Genomic DNA, 20,399 nt, shown 5'->3' with positions numbered 1-20,399 from the left:
AAGGACAGAGATCCTACATGAGGAGTAAGTACACAGTGACTCCTGTTGTTGACTTTACAAATTGACACTCCTGTTTATGGCATCAGTAATCTCCCTATGCACCAGTCATGAGTTTCCAAGGCTATGGAAGCCTTTTGAGTTCACCGACTCTTATCTTGTTTAGACAAGGTCATAGTCAAAGTGGAGGTTCTCTCCTCCCTTCAGAGAAAGGTACCTCCTTCTTTGAAGACCTGTTCTTTCCACTGGGATCTCACTCACAGAGATCTTTCATTTAGTTGTGTTTGTTTGTTTTTTGTTTTTTGTTTTTTGTTTTTTTTTTGCCAGAGTGTCTTGGCTTTCCATGCCTGAAATACTCTCATGGGCTTTTCAGCCAGATCCGAATGCCTTTAGGGCTGATTCTGAGGCCCGAGTGCTGTTTAGGACATCCGCCATTCTATGAGTCTGCTGTGTATCTTGCTTCCCATGTTGGATCACTCTCCCCTTTATTTATTCTATCGGTTAGTATTAGCAGGTACTAGACTTGTTTATGTGCTCCCTTTGACTCTTAGTCCTTTCATTATGATCAATTGTGAACTGAAATTGATCACTTGGACTAGTGAGATGACTTTGGTACATGCCACCTTGATGGGATTGAATTGGAGTCCCCTGGTATGTTTCTAACTCTATCATTTGGGGCAAGTCAGCTTGAGCATGTCCCAAATTGTACATCTCTTCCCTCTCTTATTCCCACTCTTATGTTTAACAGGGATCACATTTCAGTTAAATTTCAACACTTAAGAATAACTGTGTATTAATTACAGAATTAAACCAGTCATATTAAGTAGAACTGACAAAAAAAAAAAACTACTAAGAGGGATAATGTATTAAGTTGTTCATTAACAGTCAGGGCTATGCTGATCAAGTCACCGTTTCTCATAGTGTCCATTTCACTTCAACAGGTTTCCTTTTTGGTGTTCAGTCAGTTGTCACCGATCAGGGAGAACATATGGTATTTGTCCCTTTGGGACTGGCTTATTTCACTCAGCATGATGTGTTCCAGATTCCTCCATTTTGTTGCAAATGACTGGATTTCGTTGTTTCTTACTGCAGTATAGTATTCTAAAGAGTACATATCCCATAATTTCTTTATCCAGTCTACCGTTGATGGGCATTTAGGTTGGTTCCAGGTCTTGGCTATTGTGAATTGTGCTGCAATAAACATTAGGGTGCAGACCGCTTTTTTGTTTGCCAATTTAAATTCCTTTGGGTAAATTCCAAGGAGTGGGATGGCTGGGTCGAACGGTAGGGTTATATTCAGGTTTCTGAGGAATCTCCAGACTGACTTCCATAGTGGCTTGACCAGTTTGCATTCCCACCAACAGTGGGTTAGTGTCCCTTTTTCCCCACATCCTCGCCAGCATCTGTTGTTGGTAGATTTCTGTATGTGAGCCATTATAACCGGGGTGAAGTGAAACCTCATTGTGGTTTTGATTTGCATTTCCCTGATTGCTAGTGATCTTGAACATTTTTTCATGTGCCTGTTGGCCATTTGGATTTCCTCTTTTGAAAAATGTCTATTGAGGTCCTTGGCCCATCTCTTAATTGGGTTGTTTGTTTTGTTTTTGTGGAGTTTCTTGATCTCTTTGTAGATTCTGGTTATTAACCCTTTATCTGTTGCATAGTTTGCAAATATTTTTTCCCATTCTGTCGGTTGTCTCTTCACTCTCCTGACTGTTTCTTTTGCAGTACAGAAACTTCTCAATCTGATGCAATCCCAATAGTTGATTTTGGCTTTGACTGCCTGTGCCTCCCGGGTCTTTTCCAGAAACTCTTTGCCTGTGCCAATATCTTGAAGGGTTTCTCCAATGTTCTCTAGTAACTTGATGGTGTCAGGTCGTAGATTTAGGTCTTTAATCCATGTTGAGTGAATTTTTGTGTAAGGTGTAAGGTAGGGGTCTTGCTTCATGCTTCTGCACGTGGAAATCCAGTTTTCCCAGCACCATTTATTGAATAGACTGTCCTTGCTCCAGGAATTGGTTTTAGATCCTTGATCAAATATAAGTTGGCTGTAGATGTTTGGGTTGATTTCTGGTGTTTCAATTCTGTTCCATTGGTCTATCCATCTGTTTCTGTACCAGTACCATGCTGTTTTGATTACAACTGCCCTGTAGTATGTCCTGAAATCTGGTATTGTGATGCCTCCGGCTTTGTTTTTGTTGTACAAGATTGCTTTAGCTATTCGAGGTCTCTTGTGCCTCCATATAAATTTCAGCACCATTTTTTCCAGATCTGAGAAGAAGGTCTTCGGTATCTTGATTGGTATTGCATTGAATCTATAAATTGCTTTTGGGAGAATGGACATTTTGATGATATTGATTCTTCCAATCCATGAGCATGGAAGATTTTTCCATTTCTTGGTATCCTCTTCTATTTTTTTCTTTAAGGTTTTGTAATTTTCATCGTAGAGATCTTTAACATCCTTGGTTAAGTTTATTCCAAGGTATTTGATTGTTTTTGTAGCTATTGTGAATGGGATTGATCTTAGAAGTTCTTCCTCAGCCATGGCATTGTCTGTGTATACAAAGGCTGTTGATTTTTGTGCACTGATTTTATACCCTGCTACTTTGCCAAACTCTTCTATGAGTTCCAATAGTCTCTTAGTAGAGTTCTTTGGGTCCCCTAAATAAAGAATCATGTCATCTGCAAAGAGGGATAGTTTGAGTTCTTCCTTCCCAATTTGTATCCCTTTAATTTCTTTTTCTTGCCTAATAGTTCTGGCTAGAACTTCCAGAACTATATTGAATAGCAGTGGTGAGAGTGGGCATCCCTGTCTGGTACCAGATCTCAGTGGAAATGCTTCCAACTTTTCCCCATTCAATAGGATGTTGGCTGTGGGTTTTTCATAGATTGCTTTGATTGTATTGAGGAATGTTCCTTCCAAACCCAGTTCATTGCAGTTTCTTACTGGATGCTGGTCATCGTGTGTAAATGACACACATAGTGCCAAAGTCCAGAGTGCTGGAGAATTTTTGCCAGTTCTCATTCTCCACTCCCGGACTTCGGCTGGCTGTTTTTCTGCATGTCATTGTGGGTTCCTCTGGGCTTTCCTGGCCCTCCCTCTGGGGTGGATGATCACTGTCTTGTTCGTGGTACAAGCCTGGACTTTAAGAAGCTTCCCCGCTGTTCTGCTCTTCTCTCAGCCTTAGGAAAATCCACCTGCACCCGAGTGGGTGGAGATGGGCATCATCTCTCCCTACATCCCTGCACTCCACCCTCATTGAGATCTGACATTGGCCATGGTGGTGATTTGTGTACAGATCAGTGTGCTTCGTTCATAAGAAGGGCCGAAGACAATATGAATACATGAATTCATTTGTGAAAATGAAAGCATGGGGTTATTTTTAATGCTGAATGTGTTACATATATACTCATTTAATAGGACCATTCACCTGACAGGAAGAATATAAGAGAGGAAAGCAAGAATTTTCCAATTGTGTGTAAGAATGAGAAAAACAAACCAAGGAAGGACTGGCTTCAAAGTTCTATTTGAGCCTGACCTCTGTGCTATCCAAATAAACAGTAGAGTGCTACCTTGGAAAGAACTGGACAGTTGAATAGAGAGCAGGAAGGGCAAGATCTTTGGAGAGAGTCTGCTTTTTTAAAGGCACAGAGTTTTTGGACCGGGCGAAAATTGTTATTTTTATCACATGTGGGTCATGGCCAAGTTCTCAGACACAGCACCGCACACACTGGAGAGGTCACAGATGATTTTGTGCTTAACTCTATGAGCTTTGAGGCAATGACAAGGGAGTTCTACCTCTCTGAAAGGTGGGACCAACGGAATAGTGCAGAACATGCCGTTCCTGATCAACACTGCCTCCGTAGGTTACAGAAAGTCTCACGTGGATCATAACAGGAGCATACATAAAGGTTGACATTCATAGCTTTAATCCTTATAACAGCACTGCAAAGCAGGAGTTACTCATTCTGTTTTCCAAGCTAAAACAAACAAATGAGGCAAAAATTTAGAATCACTAGGTTGCATGCTCTTTCAAAGCACACATAGCCAGTGTAAGGGAAAACAGAGATTTTAAATCCAAACATGTTAGTGAAGTCTCACGTGCTTCTTTGCCATCCCTGTTTCTTTGTGGACTTCATTTATCCAGAACTGGACACTTCGACTTTGTAATGCGGGTGATGTTTATGCTTGTGCATGTAATGTACATCCTTTTGTTTATTTTCTTTGAGTAGTTTATTATATCCTGAGTTGTCTGCACTGAGGAGTAAGAGGAAAGGAAACAGCCTTGTCCATGCTCTTCCTGCAGGGTGAGAGAGAGGGGGAGAGGGAGAGAGAGACGTGCAGGCCCCTGGGGGAGGGTGTTTATTATGAGCTGCTCCCTATAGAAAGTCAGGGACAAAAGAGATCACTCTTTCCTCCACTACCTGGGACAACGCTCTTGCAAAGGCACAGGTGAAAATGCTTGGACTTAATAAAGGAAAAGTTAAGTGTCACACAGATAATACATTCCTGGCGCAGATGACTGTAGAAAGAGTGCACCTTTAAAAAAAGCATGATAGAGGGTATATACACAATGTATATTCCCTTACAATCAAAAATAATTGTAACTATAGCACTGAAAGCCTGTACACTATGCAGTGAATACAATATAGACCGGGACAATGTACACTGTACACTACACTCTAAGCAAATGGAAGTATTTTTATTTTTGTAGTATGATATCTAGATACAGAGTTTTCTAGAAACAAATAAAAATTTTATTCTGTTTCAGGCATTTTTAAATTCCTAACAGGCCATTGTTACTCTTAAGCTTTCAGTACATTTTTAACCCTCTATACAATTACAAATTTTAGTAAAAAAATACCATGAAATACACATTTGGAAATAATTTCAGCATTCATCTCAATATTACTGGTTGCCTGACACCTTGTATTTCCTTGAGACTTAGATTTTTGGTCCTTAATTCAAATGAGTTTCACCACTATTCTCAGCTTACTGATAGGATAATTATGTATTCTGCATCTTAGTGTGCTTTCTGGTGACAAATTATATTGTAGTTGTCCCTGCCAGAGCTGCTTTTCTTAAGCGCCCAGTAGCATTTTCATTGCACAAGTCATTTTCCTCCACAAGGGTTTGTAACTTTACCCTTCTAAAGTCTGCTTTTGTTATTCAGTTACTAATACAATACGAATATGGGAAAAGGGCAAAACCAGATATGCCTGATATTTAGACTTGGTCTCAATGATTGAAATGTTTCTAATGGAAAGGAAGAAACTCTCCTTCCCCTGGTCAATGAAAAAACACTGGTTTAGGGGGCCATACCTGGTTTTTATTTGAATAACATGACAAAGGACAGATTTATTCTGTGTCCAAATATTCTCTCCTTCTTGCACAGGTGCACATGTAATCAGCTCATTTTCACAATGGTCCAATGGAGTTACATAAGATAAAGAGAACTGATGAAAGATGGGCTATTCACTAAAACAATAATGTTACTATCAGCTTTGCACACTGCGTGCATAACATAACTCCTTTCTAAAACAAAACTGAGTGTACTCAATGAAACACAGAGGAGTAAATGGAATTCCTGAAAGATGTGAGATGAGAGTGGAATATGACAGATACATACATACAGAAATTACTGTGTGTTTCAGTTAGCACAATGTTGCAAAACGAGCTGTGGGTGGAGATTTTACATAAACGTGAATGCACTAATATATTTGAACATGCTGTAAACAAATGGGTTGCACAAAAATGTATTTCCTTCAAAATCTTATGCTAATTTACCCAATCACATAATTATTCTTTGGTGACATAAATATTGTGATACATCAGAATTAGTACAGAACCTGAACTTAGATTCAAACCCATATTTGGATCTTTATTTTCTACATAATGCTACAAAATTACTTCTCTTCTTACAGTTTTACTTTTCTCATAAATAAAATGAGTGCAATGGTAACTACCAGGCAGGGTTGTTAATGACAAATAAATGTTATATAAAGTACTTAACCAATTTCTATCACATAGCACAAGGGTCTTCAACTCACTCATACAAAATGTGAACTATGGAAAAACTATGCACGACTTCATTTCTTTTTTGCACCAGAATAAATCTATGTTAACTTATCATCAGATGTCTTTACAGAATCTGGTTTGAAGCTGTAGGATGACACTAATTTGAAAAGAGCCTGTATAACAGGAACAAGATGATGTTGGAGATGAAGCCAGGAGCAGTAGCCCATCCCCATCAACTGGCCAGGAAAGAATCAATCTTGTTTGTGTGCTAGTCGAAGAGAACTGACAACAGCAGAAACAATCGCCAACGTCATGGGCATCTCAATTGGCTTAGCTTACACAGGTATGATTCAAAAATTAAACTGATGCAAACGTCCTACTCTGTGGCTATCACAATTTTTGCACCTAGATGAGCTTCAGACAAGCACAGAGCTTTTAAAGGAAATTTTCATCAAGTGGAATCAAGATTCTGGAGCATGTCTTTGAAGAGTTGGAACAAGAAACAAAACATGGCCTTACCAGTATGATCCTAAAGCAAGCCGCAATCAAAGTGTTGGCTTCCAAGAGGTAGAAGTGGTCCAGTCAAAGCAAGAACAGGTTGATCAACAGTGAAGGTCATGGCGACAACTTTGCTTAAGGCATTTTGCTTGTTGACTTTCAAGAGGGCAAAGGAATGACACAGCTGCTTACTACGTAAGTGTTTTGCAAAGGTTAGCAGGATGATACCTAGGATGTTTCATTAGAGAAGCCCTCCCCACCATGGCAACGAGCCTCCTCATTCCTCTCATCAGCTCTGCAGGAGTTCCTGTGGGAAATCACCGGGCATTCACCTTGCAGTTCTCGTTCGGCTCTTTCTGGTTCTATTTGTTTCCTTATTTCAAAAAAAAGTTCGGCAAGTTACAAAGCAATATTTTTAAAGGCAATGATCTTCCTAGATTCAAACTCGGTGTCTAGTTACAGTTGCTTTTTTTTCCCCCTAAGAACACCTTAGGCCCATGATGTCCTAGTCAGCCCTTGGGACTGCCTCTGAAACAGACGTTCAGGCAGCTGTCAGACAGCTCCCAAAGGTGATTGTAGGCCAGCGGCCGATGCACCAAAGACAAGAAATCCACTGGGGTGGAGGTCAAAAGACCTGATTTTCCTGTCCGGCAATTTGTTTTAACAGGTTTCTGATGTTATAGACTGTCTATGAAAAATAGTTCAATGCTGCTTAAAAGTAACTAAGGCTGATATTTGATGTGTTACCTTATTTAAAAAATGTTGTCTTTGTTTGGAGACTTTTAACAGGTTATTTCAAAATGTAAATCAAGGAAATTGGCAGATGGAAAACATCACAGGTATAGAAATGTGTGCTTGGTAAGAAAGGTTAAGAAGGAAAGAGTTTTTGAATAAAGAAAGGACATAGTTTTTGAATAAAGAAAGGACATGGTTTATAACAATTACTTCATTTTCTTGGCTAACTTACTCTAGACTGGAATAGAAATGATAGAACATTTCAAGTAAGTTGAAGAAGGTATGTGGAAGTCACGGAAAGTCATGAAAGAAATTTTGGAATACAAAAGCTATTAATCTATTTCTCTATTTGACATAGAATTAGAATCTGATCCTCTGTTAAAGGAGCAAATCCCATTAGGATGGGGATGGGGCTGACACTGGTGGTTGGGCCATGTGGCCACCTTGCTTCCAGCCATGGCAGCGGGACTAGAGCCTAGGATGGTGTCCCGGTGTAGATCGCGCCATAGATGAGACTGTGCCGTTTTACTAACAGTAGTAAGACTTTGACTGAAGTATCAAGGAAGACGGGACTGGGAGAGAAGGAACGCTGGAAAGGCAGTCCATGTCTCTCTAGCAGATGCAACTGTTGGCATGGCTTCTCCTCCTCCTTACTGTGCTCATTTCTCCCACCTGTGTTCCTTCTTTCTTTATTTTTTTTTTTTAAAGATTTATTTATTTATTTGAAAGACAGAGATACAGAGAGGCAGAGGCAGAGGCAGAGGCGGGGGGGTGGATAAAGAGAGAGAGAGAGAGGCCGGCGCCGCGGCTCACTAGGCTAATCCTCCACCTTGCGGCGCCGGCACACTGGGTTCTAGTCCCGGTCGGGGCGCCAGATTCTGTCCCGGTTGCCCCTCTTCCAGGACAGCTCTCTGCTGTGGCCAGGGAAGTGCAGTGGAGAATGGCCCAAGTACTTGGGCCCTGCACCCCATGGGAGACCAGGAGAAGTACCTGGCTCCTGCCATCGAATCAGCGCGGTGCACCGGCCACGGCGGCCATTGGAGGGTGAACCAATGGCAAAGGAAGACCTTTCTTTCTGTCTCTCTCTCTCTCACTGTCCACTCTGCCTGTCAAAAAAAATTAAAAAAAAAAAATTAAAAAAAAAGAGAGAGAGAGAGAGAGAGAGAGGTCTTCCATCCATTAGTTCACTCCCCAGATGGCTGCAACAGCCAGAGTTGCGCTGATCCAAAGCCAGGAGCCAGGAGCTTCCTCTGGGTCCCACACGTGGGTGCAGGGTTCCAAGGACTTGGGCCATCTTCTGCTGCTTTCCCAGGCCACAGCAGAGAGCTGGATGGGAAGTGGAGCAGCTGGAACTCGAACCGGTGCCCACATGGGATGCCGGCACTGCAGGCTGGGCCTTTAACCTGCTGCACCACAGCACCGGCCCCCCTCCTTTATTTCTAAGCCCACTCTCTCTGATGGCCTTACTATTACCTCTCTTTCCATCATTTGTTTTCTTACATGTTCCATTCTGCACACTTTTCAAATTTTCCTAATTCTTCTACTCATCAGTTCCTGTCCATCTTCCTTTAGCCAAAGTAGTACAAAAAAACCTTTGGCCTGGCAAGGACAGAAAACCAGACGGAGGTGAACAACGACCAAGCCTGAGTCCTTTACAGAATAGACCAGGCCTAGAGGACTTAGGGACACTGTGGCAGCCATTTGGTAGCTCAGTTGTTTAATGCACGAAATTTCCCTACGTTGGCACAAAAGGAATAGCATTTCATATGTTAAGTTGTCATTCCCCCTAGAAGATGCTGCAAGAGCACTAACATGTAAAGAAAGCTCTGTGTATTGAAAATGTAATACATTTACACACCTATTTTCATGCTCTGAATGTGAAACATTCAGAATGTGGGGCCTCCGAGAGGATGCTATACTCTTCGCCTCACACCAAAAGGAAGAGGACTGTGGAGGGGACGTTTCTGTACTTGAAGGGAGGACCCAGAGTTTACCTTTAATGTGCTTCCTCCGGGTGGAACACTAATCCCTGTGTTTCACTGACACTGGAAACATTCATATGCAAAAGGATGAGTACTGGTGGTTGCAGGAGTTTGCAAGGAAAGCTCTTTTCTTACGGGCTTCAAATTTTGTCTTCTTGTATCTGTGGTTGAAAAGTCTGAGAATCATAGCTCGGAGGAATTTCGTTATTTCATCGCACTCTTCTAGCATGGTACTAGTAAAGCTTGTGGTAGGTCCCACTGGCAAGGAGAATGCGGCAGTTTGCCTGTGGTAACAGCCGGAGTGGAGGCAAATTCCAGATTCATGGGAGGGGTACTGGAGTCCGACACGGAGCAGACACCCAGGTCAGACTCTCTTCCTCCTTTCCCGCTCTGCTAAAAATCGTGATCCTGACATAAGTTACAGTCATCTGCGGGCAGCACTGCCCTTCCCTAGTGGGCTTAGCCACACCTCCCGTGTTCCCTTTCATTTCCTCTCCCACAGTGGGGCTGGGAGTTTTCCTCTCCTAATGCAGCTCTGATCCTCCAGGAAGAACACGGCTGTTTGCATCAGCACTTTTTTACTCTCCTCCTGGAATCATCCAAAAAGTAATAAGGGGAAATTAAAAATGGACTGAACAAAAAATTAAGCAAACTCCATTTTCAGAACAACTAAGCAACAAATGTGAAGGCAGCCTGTAGCCCTGCTTGCAGCAGATGGCTTAGGGGCTGGCTTGCCTAAGATAAGCAGGGGGAGTAAGACCACATGAAGTTTCACATGTGCGCGTCACAGCAACAGTTCTGATAGCAGCAACAGGAGGCACTGTTACAGTTAGAATGTAGGGCAGGTATTTGCTGTATCAGTGAGATGCTGCTTTGTACAACTGCTTCTACTTCCGATCCAGCTTCCTGCTAATGCACACTCTGTCAGGCAGCAGCTCCTGGCTCAACTACTCAGGTCCCTGACAGCCACATGGGAGCCATGGATTGATGGCTTTGGCCTGGCCCAGTCCTGGATGTAGTGTGTATTTGGAGAGTGAACCAGTGAATGGAGGATCTCTCTTTCTGTCCCTGTCCATGCTCTCTCCGTCTCTCTGCCCATAAAATAAAAACTTAAACATGAATAAATTTAAAAAGATAAAGTAACTAAGGTAGCTAGGGATGTTTTCAACAAATAGCCACAACAAGTGATCACCTTGTATTCTACTGATGCATCCTGATAGGGCCACAAACTTGGAACTTTGGTAGCACATAGGGATCAGGAGTTCAGGCACAACTTAACTAGGTCATCTCGTGTGGGTCTCGCATTGCTGCACTCAAGATGTAGTATGTGGCTCCAGGATCCACTTCCAAACTCCTGCGGTTGTCAGCAGAATTCAGTTCCTTGAATTTATACTTCCCACAGCAGGGGGCGTCTGGTCTTGCCAAGGGACTGTCATTGAAAAGAGATCACACACACACACACACACACACACAAAAGTCAAAAGGAATATGTGAAAATTCAACCCAATTAGAAAAATTCTTAGTCTTTGGACGTTCTTCTATAGTTACTCGTTGACTGAAACTACAGTGAAGCTATACAAACCTCCTCTAAGGAGCCTACAAGTCCAGTCTTGTAAAAAACTGAAACTAAACTGATAGTGTTTGAAAGCTAATAGGATCTGTCAAGTAGTGTTTAAGATGTAAAATGAGATAAATTTCTAAGAATTAAGTTTATTTCTTTACACATAGGGTTCAAAGCTCTCATAATTTAATAGTAAAATAAATACTTATTTAAAAAATAAACCTCATGATGCATTATCTGAAATTCAAAATATTGAACTAATAGATTCCCCACAGTTCACATCACAGGCCATCTAATGAGATTATAACATCTTGAGGAAGATTAAAAGGGGATGTATTGAATTCTTCAACTGTACCACTGAAACTAGCTTTCATTTCTACAGATAAAAAGAAAACAAGCATTTCTGCATGTTCACCTTGACTGTTTTGGGGGTGGGGGAGCCCTGCAATGGATTTGACCTAGTATTACAGAAACAATAGTGTCAAACTGATTTAAAGTGACCCTAGTCAAGACTTCATAAAGCTATGTTAAGGATGCTCACTCCCCAACAGGACCAAAGGGGCAGTCCCTTTGATAGGAGGGCTAGGAGGCAACCAGCAGATGAGTAATTTTTTCCCTTTCCTTTTTATTATTATTTATTTTGAAGGGAGAGAGAGAGAGAGAGAGAGAGAGAGAGAGAGAGATGTTCCATCTGCTGGTTCACTCCTCAGATGCCTACCTGCTCCATGCAGGGCTAAGGCAGACAGACTTAGGAGCCATTTGGGCCTCCCACTTGGGTGGCAGTGACCCAAGCATTTGAACCATCAGCTGCTGCCTCCCAGGGTGCCAACAGTGCTGGCCCCATTGTGGGGAGCAACTGGGAGCAACTCGGACTAGACTAAGTTACTGGAATTAAGACTTATTCTATGCATCTGCTCTCCCACAATATGGCGCTGGGAGAGGAGGAAACAGCTTCTACACAGCTGCCTCCAGTTCAACCAATAAACTGTAGGACCTGCTCCTGATTGGAGGAGAGCAGCGTACTCAGCGTGTGGGTAGCAGAGTTGTGATTGGTGGAAGAGGACTATAAAGGAGGAGAGAGACAACATGCACCGGGAACATCTATCTGAAGGAACACCTGTGCAGCCCCCGAGAGAGCCGGCCGGCGGTGTGCCGCTCCCCCGAGGAAGTGGGGAAAGTGGCGGGGGAACCACCCTTCCACGGAGGTGGAAGGGACGGTAGCCAACCCGGGAAGAACCAGCAGCAAACCCGGGAAGGGCCAAGCAGACAAAAGAACAGCGCAGGGTCCTGTGTCGTTCCTCCACGAAGACGGGGAGCGACATAATGGTGCCGTGACTCGGATATGATGCCTAGGCAGGGTTTAGTGTCATTCCTCCATGAAGAGGGGGAGCGACACCCATAGCTTTACTTGTTTTCTTTTTTTTTTTTTTTAATTTTTTGACAGGCAGAGTGGGCAGTGAGAGAGAGAGACAGAGAGAAAGGTCTTCCTTTGCCGTTGGTTCACCCTCCAATGGCCGCTGCGGCCGGCGCACCGCGCTGATCTGAAGCCAGGAGCCAGGTGCTTCTCCTGGTCTCCCATGGGGTGCAGGGCCCAAGCACTTGGGCCATCCTCCACTGCACTTCCCTGACCACAGCAGAGAGCTGGACTGGAAGAGGGGCAACTGGGACAGAATCTGGCGCCCCGACCGGGACTAGAACCTGGTGTGCCGGCGCCGCAAGGCAGAGGATTAGCCTAGTGAGCTATGGCACCGGCCTTACTTGTTTTCTACAGTTTTTAAATTCCTTACAGACTCTTGTCCAAGCCCTGGGGGTGGACGGGGTTGGAGAGGACGCTCCCATTGCATGACTTGCTAAGCCACCATCGAAAGGGTGCTTCTTTTATGATTAACAAAGTAAAGCTATTTTTAAAAAGGGAGCATGATCAAAGTAGCCAGTGAGGTAATGTTAACGGTCGTCAATGAGCTTGGGAAGTCATGTGAACCACCTGGAACAGCTAAAGCCACTGATCTGATGCTAATGTGTGTCCACATCAGAGACTTGTTTGGCCCCATATGATGGACAGAGAGAATCGGCTACTTCTCAACTCTTTTGCTTCTCAGCTCTCTCTTCTCTCCCGTGAAGTGACCACTAGGAGTTCTCATCTTTGCTTAAAATTCAGAACTGAACACTCAGAAAATAAAACAGTGTGAACCGAGGCCATATTTACAGAATTTGAATAATATTTCAGCAGGTTTTAAAAATGGTTGACAGGCATGGAACTGCTCTGTCATGGAGCCACAGGCTTCAGGGTAGCTTGGACCCTTCTTCACTTGCAGAGGCAAACCTTGATTCCCGTAAGCAGATTTGAGCCATACCATTTCCCTTTATAGTGATCATTTTGGACATCATTTTGGATAAAGCAATTCTGTCCAATATAGGGTGAAATTCTGCTGGAGACTCCTGGGGGAGTTCCTTTCCAAGGGGTGGAAGAACAGACTGTCGTTTAGTCCTTTAACATTTGAGAACGTCATTACTTGTTTATGTAGTCTTCTTGAGGTTGAAGTGGTCTGACAGGTCTGGGGATATCAAACCAGGAAGCAGGCAATTTGGCAATGCATAGAAAAATTTGACTCCTACATGACATGCTTGAGGCACTGGATCAAACATCCCTGGAATTTCTCTACCTCTAGACTTCAGGTTATATTGAGTTCATCTGGAATTGATTCTTCTGGTTCAGTAAAAAGTCGCCTCACATGTTTCTAACATTCCTAAATATGCTATTATTTAAGCAAGTTCCATTTGGAGTTGATAATGGAAGTGTAGTTGTTACAGCCTTACAAATAAAGCACCCAAGAATGAGGGAGATGCAAGCAATGAAAAGTAGTCTTCATTCACTGTCATTCCATTTCGACAGCAGATCTTCTAGGAAGAAGAATGGTTGTTCCCACAGGTGGTAAGGAACACTTCATGAGGTATGAACACATCCTAAAACCATGCAGCAACTTCTGGAACGCTGCAGATTTCCATCCTATCTGCATAACCTCTTACGACATCTCCTGTGTTACTAGTTTCCAATTACATGGCTTATTTATAAATTGGGAGCAGTTTTCTTCTAATTAATCCAAAGTGGGTTGGTGGCCATAGTTATTCCAAGGGTGGTAGTTCTCCTATCAGAAGTGTGTGCCGTATTGTCTGTAAGAACCTCGGTATGGAGAAACATTTATAATTTGTCCTCCAACTTTATTTTAGCTGTGAGATTCCTGCATGGTCTAATATTTCTGAGCTAAATTCTCATATAAACAGAACTAAGAATTAATGAGACTGGAAGGAGATAACTAAGATATGTAAATGACAATTTTTCTGCCTTTACAATAGTTAAGAAATTAAAACAAGATTTTATGTCTATTTTAAAAGGTTTATTTGAAGTTGGTGCTGTCAAGTTTATTAACAACTCAAATGTTCTTTTTATTTAAAATATTTGGCAATTTCTAGTAAATTATCTTGTACTGGAGGGCAAAATGACTGTTTGTTAACAGATATTTAAATGCTGCATTTTTTCAGTTCATTACATTTCATTCCACAGAACTGATCATATCAATCACCAGAAAGAATAGCATCCAATTCTATTTGTGACACAGTTATCACAGCATATTTTGAAAACCGAAAGTAATAATCAACATTTCCACTGACAGTTTCTTTGCCCACAAAGGATGCAACCAAATTTACCCTGGCAGACACTCACTTGACACATAGTGATCAGATTATATTATTTGAGTTATTTGTCTTGTGTGGGACATGTAAATGACATTCCGTTTCATCTTCCTAGTTTCCTAAGATAATAATGAACACATTCAATTCATAAACATTTCAGGTTAGTTATGAGCTCACTTCCTCCATGCTATTACCACCACCTCCGCTTCAAATTTAGCATAATAACTCTCAGTGATTCAGGAAATTTATAAATATTAGCAAACATAACCAACAAAATATAATTTCTTAATAAGCCTTCCATTATTCTTTTTTTTTTTTTTTTTTTTTTTTTTTGACAGGCAGAGAGTGGGCAGTGAGAAAGAGACAGAGAGAAAGGTCTTCCTTTTGCCGTTGGTTCACCCTCCAATGGCCGCCGCGGCCGGCACACCATTATTTTTAAAAACAGCTACAGGGCTGGCGCCGCGGCTCACTAGGCTAATCCTCTGCTTGTGGTGCTGGCACACCGGGTTCTAGTCCCGGTCGGGGCGCCGGATTCTGTCCCAGTTGCTCCTCTTCCAGGCCAGCTCTCTGCTGTGGCCAGGGAGTGCAGTGGAAGATGGGCCAAGTGCTTGGGCCCTGCACCTGCATGGGAGACCAGGAGAAGCACCTGGCTCCTGGCTTCAGATCAGCGCAGTGCGCCGGCCACTGCGGCCATTGAGAGGGTGAACCAACAGAAAAGGAAGACCTTTCTGTCTCTGTCTATCACTGCCCACTCTGCCTGTCCAAAAAAAAAAAAAAAGCTACAAATGTGTTGGCATAGTTTAACAAAGATACATCTAATTTTAAAAGCAAATTGTATCTGACTCACCAGGAAAGAATATCCTAGCACTAAAATATACAAATATTCCAAAAGCATTTATACAAAAATAGTAGTGCTTACCAAGGCAGGGCAGTGGAAGATTAATATTCACTAAGTCATTTGCCACTCTTGACAATGCGCAGAAAGTCATGGTGCATGCAGAATTCCTAAGAGACAACAATTTGGCATTGTGTGAATGGCAAAGTATCCAAAGCACCACTCAGTGGGTGTTTCCTATGCATTGTCATTTGTGTGCTTCCCCCTCTGCTCAGGGTTTGGCCCATTTTACAGATGTGGCCAGATCTCAGAAGCGTTCAGTAACTCAGTTAAACCTGCACAGATGGCAAGTTGAAGAACAGAAATTTTTTTCTAAGATTTATTTTATTTATATGAAAGAGAGTTACAGAGAGAGATAGAGACAGAGAGAGAGATCTATCCGCTGGTTCACTCCCCAGATGACCCCAACAGCCAGAGCTGCGCTGATCCAAGCCATGAGCCAGGAGCTTCTTCTGGGTCTCCCACGTGGGTTCAGGGGCCCGAGGATTTGGGCCATCCTCCACTGCTTTCCCAGGTCATAGCAGAGAGCTGGATCGGAAGAAGAGCAGCCGGGACTCGAACCAGCGCCCATATGGAATTCCGGCACTGCAGGCTAGGGCTTAACCCACCTCCTCACAGCACCAGCCCCAAAAAACAGAATTTGCATCCAGTTTTCTGGGTCTCTAAAAGCCCATGTGACACTGTATTGTCTTCATTTTGGAATTTGTAATTATAACTGGGAAGGGAGACACACATATGAAATGTTTAAAGGACAATACAACCAAAACATTGACTTTCTGTACAAGTGATCCAGAAAGTGTGCATCTGTGTAATTCAGAGAAGGTGGAGATAAGTAAACATAGAAAAATGTAATTAAAGAGGCTTCCCCTCTCCCATCTTTTGGCTATTACATTTGGTACAAGGTAGTCCTCATTTTTTCAGCCTAAATTTATAGAGTTGATCACCTTTTTTCTCTACCATCTTCCGCATCCACTCAACGTTGACCTCAGTGTTTTCTGAAGAATGAGAAAAAAACAGCTCTTTTTCTGTAATATTGTGCTTTATTTCACTGATGTGCTAACAAAACATGGAGAACTATGGGTCCACATGGTGCAGCACTAGGTGTGAAATGCTATACTCACACATCACTGGCTGTCCAATGGTGTCACCCTTAGCTGAGTGAATGGGAGATTGGGGAGGAGGGAGAAATAGAGGCTCATTTTGTTCTTAGGTTCAAGGGAATACTCTAATTCAATTTTAATGAATTTCAGCAGAGTTTGATCATTATCTGATTTTTGAGCCCATTTTTTAATTTGTTCAGAATTCAAACAGAAGAAATTCAAACAGAATTCAAACAGAAGAAAATATGGGATTATATGGTAAAGAGGGACTCCAAAATTGAATAACTTTGGGAAGAATCTTACTTTCCTAGAGAAAGTCTTTTTCCCCTTAAGAATGCCCCCTATTTTATAAATAGTTTAACTTTGAAGTTGTGTTCAAACTATTGATGCAAGAAGTACACACATAAGTTTGAGTAGTGTGCCCTGGTGGACAAGAGTGATCAGGAAGCTGACATACATTCTGGCCTTTCCTCATTTATGACTTAGTGTTTTCTGGAGAAACTGAAAGTCACAACCTGTAAGATGGCAACCTGAGGACATGCTGGTGTCACACAGTGTTAAGATTACATCTCGTTTGTCCTCCCAGGATTGAGCACCATGCCTTTGAATCTCCAGAATGTGAGCTGAATAAACCTATTTTCTTATAAATTACTGAGCCTTGGGTATTTAGTGGCATTAAGAGAAAATGGACTAATACATGTGGGTATTTTTCTATTCCCTGTGGTTTACAAACTTACTGAAATGTCTTACAGCATATCTTATTTGTATTCCATATTTATAGTTATACTAATTGTTTATACAGTTAGTTTTTATATTGCATCTCTCTAGTCTCAACAATTTATGGTCTTGGAAATGGTTTATGATGATTTCAAATACCTCCTGGGTTGACCACTGAGTTACAACATGGATCTAAAGGAAATTAAATATATTATCTGAAATTAACTTTGAAAAGTAGTTATTACCATAATTATTAGTTTGGTGAATTTTTACAAGCTTTGTTTCTTGACTTATGAGTTTGGTACCATGCATTACTCAGTGGCTTTCTGAAATATATGGAATCATAATCAATCTCTTATATAAAATTAATACTATACAAGAGCTTTGTATTAAACATATTTAAGCATAAATAAAATTTGGTACAATGTAGCTTTTGTAAAAGAGGCAAATAGATGGATTTCGCTGAGACCTTTGTTTAATAGAGGAGAGAAGAAGAAATAATTGAACACCAGCAGGTAACAGGGTTGTGTCTTTGGGAAATGCACTGATTCCTGCCGTCCTGGAACATGCAGTAGTACCTCCTCCTCTGGGTAGGGTGGCACTGTGTGGGGGGGTAATGAGTGCAGAGCCAAATCGAACCTCTTTTCATGACAGACTTCTTTCCAGCTCTATTAACTCTTGAGGACAAAAGCACTTTTTAAAAAACCTTTTACATAGCTAGACTTCAAAATAATTTCAGAATTTACATATTTTACCCAAATAGTTCTACCCATACTCTGAGCACATATAATGCAAATATATAGTCCTAATCCTTAAATTGTAATCTTATTCTAAATAATGAAAATGTGATAATGAGGCCCCAGAGATAGGGTACATATTTTATCCACTTTGAAATACTCACAATAGTAGTCAATGGTAAATAGCTAAAATACTCTCTGGACTAAAAAAATGAATGTTATAATGAACAAGTGGAAAATGTATTTATGAATCTAATTGGCAATGAATGCTAATATTAAATAGTGGCTTTTGACTGTATTACAAGATAAATACTATATTTTGTCATTTGACAAAAGAAAAAAACATAAAACAATCAACCAAGGCTTTTTTAATTTAATCATTTTTCCCTCCTTGGAGCCATAACATGGGATGCAAATTTGTCCCCTGAAAACAGAGCTTTTAGCATCCAACGTGGTGGAGCAGCTATTTTCAACAAAGAGATAGAATCTGCTTTAATTTATAAACTAGGCTAGTACTTGGAATAGTTCTTGTCTTTAGTACATGTTTGTTTCATGAGTTTGGATTTCATGTGTGTTAAGTCAGGAGAATATTAGCAGGTACTTGACATAAGGACCTGGTCAAAATGCAACATGGAATTGGGGAGATTCTCACAATACTGAATTTCTCAATACATGATGACTTTATACGGTTCCTCATTTATTTTTTATTGAATTATCTCTTTGAGAATGTGGATTATATTCTTTGATTCAAAAGATTCTTATGTGATCACTGAACCCAATGCTTCTATTTTGTTTGTAATATACCAGGTGTTTTATTTTTAAAAATGCAACGTGGATCTTAGTAGTGGTGCTTTGCAATTGCATCTTTTAGAGATGATTTTATTTGTATGGCCTCTGATTTCTCATTTGCCTCAGAGCAATTTTTTAGTCATGATAACAAGGCAAATAAAAAGATGTTTGTAATACTTTAGGGTCATTGAACTGAAAACTCTTGTAAGCAGGGTATTTATTTAGCTTAGCTGGATAATGTAGTAATTTGGCTACTATTCTCTCAGACCAACAACTCTGGATATTATTTTGACTAAAATGAAGATACTGTAAAGTTATTTGTTTCTTTGAAAAGTCAATGCAGATAATTTCTTAACCAAATTGAAGAAATGCAAATATCAGCCTATTTTTATTTGAATGTGTTAGAGTTAACGATGTTTTCCAGGGATTATTAATTTTTTTCTCCTCTTTTAAAACATCGTAGGCAATTAGGCTAAAATGATTACACCTATTACCACTAATAATAAATTTGCTCAAACACTCTTATTTGTTGCTGTTTTATTTGTTAGAATTTGCTACAAAGAAAAGCACTACAACTGTTACTACCTGGAAAGTGCTGCAAAGCAGAATGATTACAAGAACATGAGTGGGCGGGAGTGAGTCAGGTAGTGTGGGTTGGAAGTGTAGGGTACTTGGTGGGGGTGCACACTGCCCCATCTCAGTGAGTCGGCTTTCAGACAAGTGCCCTTCCTATGTCTCTGCACAGCTCTCTTGGCTCATGTTCATCTTCTGGGTCTCAGCTCCTCAGAGAGTCCTTCTCTGACTATGACACACACCGTGGTCTCCATAGTCACTGTCACTACTATTACCCTGCTTATTTATTCCTTATCAGAATACAGCATTCTTACTGAGTTTGTCCATGGATTTCGCTTCTCTCTTGCCTGTTTTGTATTCATTGTATCCCTGATACCCAACAAAGTACATGGCACATGGGAGGGAAGGGAGTTATCAAATACTTCACTGAATGAGTGAATGAATGAATGATTCCCTGGGCTGTCTCCCACAGCTCTGTCCCTTAGACCTGAGTCACCTGTGGTCCTCAATGCTTTGCATCTAGAAAAGGTGACTGATTGAAGGATGCCATACAGGCCTTCTGTCAGCTTCCCTGCTCTTTCCTAGTGTGAAGTTCAGTGATGTCAGTGCTAAAGAACCTCAGGAACTTCTTGTTTATGAGAACTGGACATACAAGTATTGACAGTGTTAAGCACAACTTAAACAAACGAGCAAAACTACCTACTCTCTGAGTTATACGTGCAAGATCCCCTATCATTTGTTCATGTCTCGTATGCTTTCCTGACCACACGTTGAGTCTAAGGGCAGAGTTGTGGAGAACCCACCCTTTAGCATTCATTCAGGTATTAAGGGATGCCCAATGGCTTGGTGAACGTCTGATCTGTCATTGTCTATTTCCCATCAGTGATAGAAAAAGCTATTCATTGCTACCTTGCTCTTCCCACATCCTTCCTTTGACCTTGGAAGGGGCTTCTCAATTAATTATTCCTTCGTGCCATCAAGGTAGCTCTTGTTTTTCAACAATTGGCGACTCACCTTCAAAGATTAAGCTCCTAAGAAGATATGAAGATATTAATCTTCAATTAATGAGCAAAATCCCTGAAATCTGTAATATTTTATCAGGACTA

This window comes from Oryctolagus cuniculus, chromosome 16 (assembly GCF_964237555.1).
Source record: "Oryctolagus cuniculus chromosome 16, mOryCun1.1, whole genome shotgun sequence".
Lineage (NCBI taxonomy): Eukaryota > Metazoa > Chordata > Mammalia > Lagomorpha > Leporidae > Oryctolagus > Oryctolagus cuniculus.
Note: the sequence above shows the minus strand (reverse complement) of the source record.